General features: G+C 40.3%; 1 pseudogene; it reads right to left on the bottom strand.

Annotated features, from left to right (window-relative positions):
• Positions 1–2,271: 2,271 nt before the first annotated feature.
• Positions 2,272–3,138, bottom strand: LOC105502229 (annotated as a pseudogene).
• Between the last annotated feature and the right edge of the window lie 3,833 nt (positions 3,139–6,971).

Genomic DNA, 6,971 nt, shown 5'->3' with positions numbered 1-6,971 from the left:
GAGCTTGCAGTGAGCTGAGATCTGGCCACTGCACTCCAGCCTGGGCGACAGAGCGAGACTCCGTCTCAAAAAAAAAAAAAAAATTTTTTTTTGCTATCTAGACTACAGACTTTATTCAGTATCACCAGATTTTACATGCATTCATTTGTGTGTATGTAGATCCATACAACTTCAGCACAGGTATAGATTCATATGCTTAACCTCATAATCAAATGTTAGAATCAACATCATAATCATCATAATCACGTAGAACTGTTCCATCTGCACAAAGGAACTCCTTGCGTCATCCCTTTGTAGTCACACATATCCCACACCCCCTCCAGTCCCTATCTCTGGCAACCATTAATCTGTTCTTCATTTCAATATTTTGTCACCTCAAGAATGTTATATAAATGCAGTCATACAGTATGTGACCATTTGAGTCTGGCTTTTTTTGTTCACCATAATACCCCTGAGGTACAACCAAGTTCTTGTATCAACAGTTCCTTTTCATTCCAGAGTAGTATTCCAAGTTATGGATGGTTTGTTTAGCCATGTACCTGTTGTAGGACATCTGGGTTGTTTCCAGTTTGGGGTTACTACAAATAAAGCTCCTATGAGTATTTGGGTACAAGTATAATACGAGTTTTCATTTCTCTGGAATGAATGTCCAGGAGCACAACTGCTGGGTCTTATGTCTAACTTGATTAAAAAATTATGTTTAACTTGATAAGAAATTTATAAACTGTTTTCCAGAGTGATTGTAACATTTTACATTCCTGTCAGCAATGTATAAAATACCCATTTTGTATCCTCATCAGTATTTGGTATTTTCACTATTTTTTCTTTAGCCATTCAGATAAGTAAGTCATAGCCTCACTGTGGTTTCAATTTGCATTCCCTCATGACTTATGGATTTTAACAGCTTTTCATATGCTAAATTGCCATCTCTAGATCCTCTTCAGTGAAACATCTATTCATGTCTTTTGCTCATTTTCTAACTGGACTGTTTGTTTTATTGTTGAGCTTTTGTGGCCTTTTTTTTTTTTTTTTTTGAGATAAGGCTTCACTGTTACACAGGTTGGAGTGTGGTGGTGTGATCATAGCTCACTGCAGCCTCAAACTCCTGGGCTCAAGTGTTCCTCCTGCCTCCCTAGTAGCTGGGACTACTGGTGTGTGTCATGGTGCCCAGCTAATTTTTTAAAAAATTTTTTTGTAGAGACAGAGTCTCACTATGTTGCCCAGGCTGGTCTGGAACCCTTAACCTCAAGCACGCCCCCCAAAGTGGTGAAATTACAAGCATGAGCTACCATGCCTGACTACAGTTGAGTTTTTAGCACACTTTATATATTCCAAATTGATCAGATATATGGTTTGCAAATTCATCTCAATCTATAGCTTATCTTTTCCTCTTCTTAAATCACAAGTTTTCAAATTTTGAAGAAGTCCAGTATATCAGTTTTTGTCTTGTATGGATGTGCTTTTAGGGCAAAGTCCAAGAACTTGTCACCTAGGCCAAGATCCTGAAGATTTTTCTCCTGTGGCTTTTTTCCAAGTTATATAGTTTTATGTATTACATTTAAGTCCATTATACATTTTTATATTTTATATAAATTTTATATAAGATGTGAGGTTTAAGTAGAGGTTCTTTTTTCTCCTTGCTATAGGTGTCTAATTGCTCCAGCATAATTTGTCAGAAAGGCTATTCTTCCTCCATTGAATTGCTTTTGCACTTTTTCACAATCAGTTGAGCATATTTATGTGGGCTTATTTCTGGGTTCTCTCATCTGTTCCATTGATCTATGTGTCTGTTCCTCTGCCAATACCATCTATCTTGATTACTATAGCTTTATAGTAAGTCTTGAAGTCAGGTGATATGAGTCCTCCAAGTTTTTCTTCTTCAAAATTGATTTAGCTTGGCCGGGCGCGGTAGCTCAAGCCTGTAATCCCAGCACTTTGGGAGGCTGAGACGGGCGGATCACGAGGTCAGGAGATGGAGACCATCCTGGCTAACACGGTGAAACCCCGTCTCTACTAAAAATTACAAAAAACTAGCCGGGCGAGGTGGCGGGCGCCTGTAGTCCCAGCTACTCGGGAGGCTGAGGCAGGAGAATGGCGTGAACCCGGGAGGCGGAGCTTGCAGTAAGCTGAGATCTGGCCACTGCACTCCAGCCTGGGCGACAGAGTGAGACTCCGCCTCAAAAAAAAAAAAAAAAAAAACAAAACAAAATTGATTTAGCTTAAGTAACTTTACACTGGATATTTTCATCTTTCCCCATTTTGTCTCCTGCTTTATTCTAGAGAAGAAAGTTCTTGCATAAGCGCTTCCTTTTCTTGTTGCAGTTCCTGCAAATGCTGTTGGTTTTGCTCCAGTCTGTCCTCCAGCCACTGTAGGAGAGGCCCACTGACTGCTGACATCTGACTACACAGATTCTTGGTAAACACTGAGCCATTATGTATCTTGGTTACTGAGTCCAGATGTGTAAGGCTGTGGATCCTCCTATACACATCCTGCTCCTCCTGGCACAGGATCTTGGGCAGCTGTACTGCTGATTCAAGGCACACTTTCCCAATAGTGACATGAGGTACAATATGGATTGGGATTTCAATTCTCTTATACTCTGAACTCTTTTGGGCCTATATGGATTGGAAGCAAGTGTAGAGTACCCAGCCAGTCTTTGTGTTCTTATCTTCTATGAAACAGGAAAAAATAAGTCCTTGATCTATCATCTGGCACATGGCTTGTGTGTGAACATCAACATGTGAAGGCCAAACAATTATATGAGGATGGGAATGATACCAGCCTACAACTCTAATGGGGCGGCCTGTCAGTTCAGCCAACCTCTCTGCCTCTGTTGAAGCTGCAGACAGCTGCTCTGGAGAAATTTTTACTCAATCCTTACTCTTACCAGAATGTCATAAGATGATGACAGAATGAATGTGAACAGTTCTGATGACATCAACCTTTTCAGCAACTGTGCACATTTCAGTTCCAGTATATGCAGATTTGGAGTCACTCCTTGGATCATCGTTCAACTCCCCTATGCACAGCCCCATCACTTCCTCTTTCTCTGTGCTTAAAGGGTGTTTGAGACAAACAAGGAAAGCGTCAGACTCAAGATGAGCCGCCTGTACTACCTGCACCACCTGCACCGCCATCTTGGCCCGAACCCCCAAAATTTTTTTTTAAAGCCATTTTAGGTTCACAGCAAAATTAAGCAGATTGCCCTCCTCCATAGTCTTACCTTTTATTTTTTTTAAAAAATTATGAACAGGAAATTAATGTTAGGGATATCAAAAGGAATAAATTTCACCTTGTTGAGTTGTTTTTGATGTGTGATGAAAATTTTTAGAATTTACAGCCAGTACTTATGGTATCTTTATTGCTTCTCTTTTTGTAAAATTATTGGAAATCTACTCTGGCCCAGGATTCCTGTGTGTTTCAGTATGTTCAATATGGAGTTGTTAGAGTATGGATCGTGTCGACTCCTCTTTCTCTCAGCTCTGGCTATCCTCTTCCCTCTTCAGTAGCAGCAAAGGGCCAAGCCCACTCTCAAAAAACAACTACCAGGAATATGAGTTCTATTCCCTTCTGGATCAGGGTTTCTTCCACATGATGCCATGAAGAAGGTCAGGTGGAGTCACAGATACTGGGTTTATTTATGTTAAATGAAAAAAAGAGATGGCCTATAGGAGAAAAGAGATGGTTGCTATATCCAGGAAGTTCTCAAGCTCACAGACCCCGTGCATGCCCCTTTCATCTTTCTCCGTATGATCTTAGCCTGTGTCTGTGCAGACACCACTCTAGCTCTTCTCTCTCTTGTGGTCACAAGAATATAAAAACTGTCTAGCCACTTCCTCTTTATTACGCCTGAGTCTCCATTTATCATGCTGAGTGAGCCAAGTTCTTGCTGACTGAATCATGTTCTTATAATTCTACTGATGTAGAATACTACTGATTATATCCTGTTTCTACTAACAAAACGGACATACAAAATTTGTCCAACATGCATAACCACATACTTATACCTTTTCCTTCATGAAAGCTCTAGCCAATTCTTTCATCAAGTATTTATTGAGTACCTACTGTGTTCCAGTCCTTTTATGATCTCAGCCCTGGGAATCTCTCTGGCCTCTCATTTCTTGCTACAGTGATTCTAAACTACTTGTTATATCTCATGTGTATTTTATCCTGTTCCACATCTTCATGTCTTCACTCATGTCTGGAACATCAATTTGTTCATTTGCTTGGTTAACTCCTATTTGTCCTTCTAGCCCAAATCCAGGTCCCCCTTTAGGAAGCTACTGTGTACTCTATTTTTCTTTGCACAAGTCAGGTAAGGTTTGCAAACTCCACTGGGCTCCCATGGCACCGTGCACATTCCTCCATCACAGAACTTTGTGTGTCGTATAGACAGTTGCCAGGACCAGCTCGGTCGGGGAGACCCTATCCCAGCGGCACTAGAGGAATTAAAATAGAGAGGTGTGAAGTGGGAAATCAGGGGTCTCACAGCCTTCAGAGCTGGAAGCCCCGAGCAGAGATTTACCCACATATTTATTAACAGGAAACTAGTCATTAGCATTGTTTCCATAGATATTAAATTAACTAAAAGTATCCCTTATGGGAAACAAAGGGATGGGCTGAATTAAAGGAATGGGTTGGGCTAGTTAACTGCAGCAGGAGCCTGTCCTTAAGGTACAGATCGCTCATGCTATTGTTTGTGGCTTAAGAATGCCTTTAAGCGGTTTTCCACCCTGGTCGGGCCAGGTGTTCCTTGCCCTCATTGTAGTAAACCCACAACCTTTCAGCGTGGGTGTTAGGGTCGTTATGAACATGCCACAGTGCTGCAGAGATTTTGTTTATGGCCAGTTTTGGGGCCAGTTTATGGCCAAATTTTGGGGGGGTCTGCTCCCAACAGACAGTGTCTTTGTGTGTCCATCTCATCAGCAGAACTTTGAGGTAAGGGAAAACATCTTACCCATTTTTGTTTCTGCAATTCTTAGAACAGTGTATGAAATAGAATATACACATACTAAATACTTGTGGAACCAAACAGAATTAGTTAGGGTATAAAGTAAAATAGAAAATCTTATAGAATCTCTAGGCAATCTTTGTTTGCATTAAAATCTGTTTTTCATTCCTAGAGACCATTTATTTAGATCTTCAGCAAGGACATCCCTAGCATCTGTTGCAGCAATGTGTCAACCATGAGTTATAGGCACACCATCTGTTTTTTACTGCACCGGGGCTGACTGGGGTTTTGGCAATGCAGATAAATGTGCTTGCACCTAATAATGCTAGTTCTAACCTCCAAAGTCAGGCAGTAGACATGATTATGAAGACTCTTAATACCTACATATAGTGTGGTCCAGTGTATTACCAAATGCCATGGCTGTAGCAGACCCTCTAGTATCTTAGGTGGGTAGGTATAAGGGGACAGAACCATAAATCCAGCTGCAACTGCAATGCTATATCTCAGGACTAGACCTGTGCCTGTTATAAAGTTGGTACTCAGTAAGTACTTGTTAAATGAATGACTGCATTTGGGTAAATGGATTTAGCTATATGTAAGGAAGCTATGGTTTGGCACTTTGTAGCACTGTAGATTTTGATTGTGCTGGAGGCATAGCTAAGGATTGAAGCTAGGGGAGATGATGCTAAGGAAGAATTTTCTCATGGGACTCCTCCTTATACCACAGTCTGCAATGATAACTAACACTGCCAAGAAAAAGAGAATGTGGGAAACCAAGTTGTGTTACAATGAAGTGGAATTTTAGTTGAGTCCTGATTTTGCTTTCCTCTTACCATTTGTGCAGCTGTGCAACTTTTTTCAGATCATTACGTTTGCTTCTGAAGGGAGAGGGGAGCCAGAGAGGGCCTCAGGGATCAGGGATCAGGACATCCTTGGTCTGGTGTGGGCTCTGGTCTGAGCCAGCTTTGTTCTTGGAGCTCTAGTTTTCTTGGGAATGGGGTGTTTGGACCAGATCATCTTTAAGTCCTATTCTGATTCTGAGATTTTACATTCTCTAAACAATTGTAGGGGTTGAAATAGTTAGGGGTTTTCCTAAATTCTGCAGGTGTTTCCTGGATGAGTTAAAAGCTGACTATAAATAGATCAAATTGTAGATGGTGTAGTTAAGGTTCCTTGGATTTTAGCTAAAGACTTTGTAGATGTTTGCCAGTAAGTTTCCATGGTGATTAGTATTTAGTTCTTATTTCTTCCTTCACATATGAATAAATCAAATAGACATGCTGTAGAAAATTAAGGGAACTAATTTCTTTTTAGTTTTATTGAGGTATAATTGACAAAAATTGTATATATTCAAGGTATACGATGTGATGCTAGGTGGGGATGTAGGGTTTGGAAGAAAGCAGACAGCATTGCTTAGCTCAGTCATGTTCAGAGGTCTCTTTACATAATCTTTACTTCCATCACAGGTGCAGATAGGTGGCTTCAGTTTATATCTCTTCAGGAGGACACACACAAACTGGTGGAGAAGAGCACAGGTATGCTGAGATGGAGCACAGGGCAAGGCCAGATTCACTGTCCAGCTCTTTTCTTCTTTACTCAGAGAGGTCTAAGAGAGGTGTGGCTCTTTCATGATAGGGCAGAATGATACATGTTTAGATGCCATGGACTTTCAGCATGGTTCACAAAGAGGGGAAACCACAAATGATAATCTGTGAATTCCAAGCCACTATATTATGTGGATATATGAATATAGTTTATGAATATATATTAAACAAAAATAGAATCTTACAATAATGATGTTTTACAGCTTGCTCTTTCTCAATTAACAGTGTCTTTCCATGTCAGTACATATAGACCTAATTTTTTTTTAAGTATTCCGTTATATAGATAAACCACAACCTCTGAACTATGCAGTTGACCTGTGAACAACCTGGATTTGAACTGCATGGGTCCATTTACACATGGATTTTTAAAAATAAATATATTAGAAAATTTTTTGAGATTTGCAACAATTTGAAA

The sequence above is a fragment of the Colobus angolensis genome, unplaced genomic scaffold (assembly GCF_000951035.1).
Source record: "Colobus angolensis palliatus isolate OR3802 unplaced genomic scaffold, Cang.pa_1.0 Scaffold78, whole genome shotgun sequence".
Taxonomy (NCBI): Eukaryota; Metazoa; Chordata; class Mammalia; order Primates; family Cercopithecidae; genus Colobus; species Colobus angolensis.
This window is presented reverse-complemented; position numbering and strand designations above follow the sequence as displayed.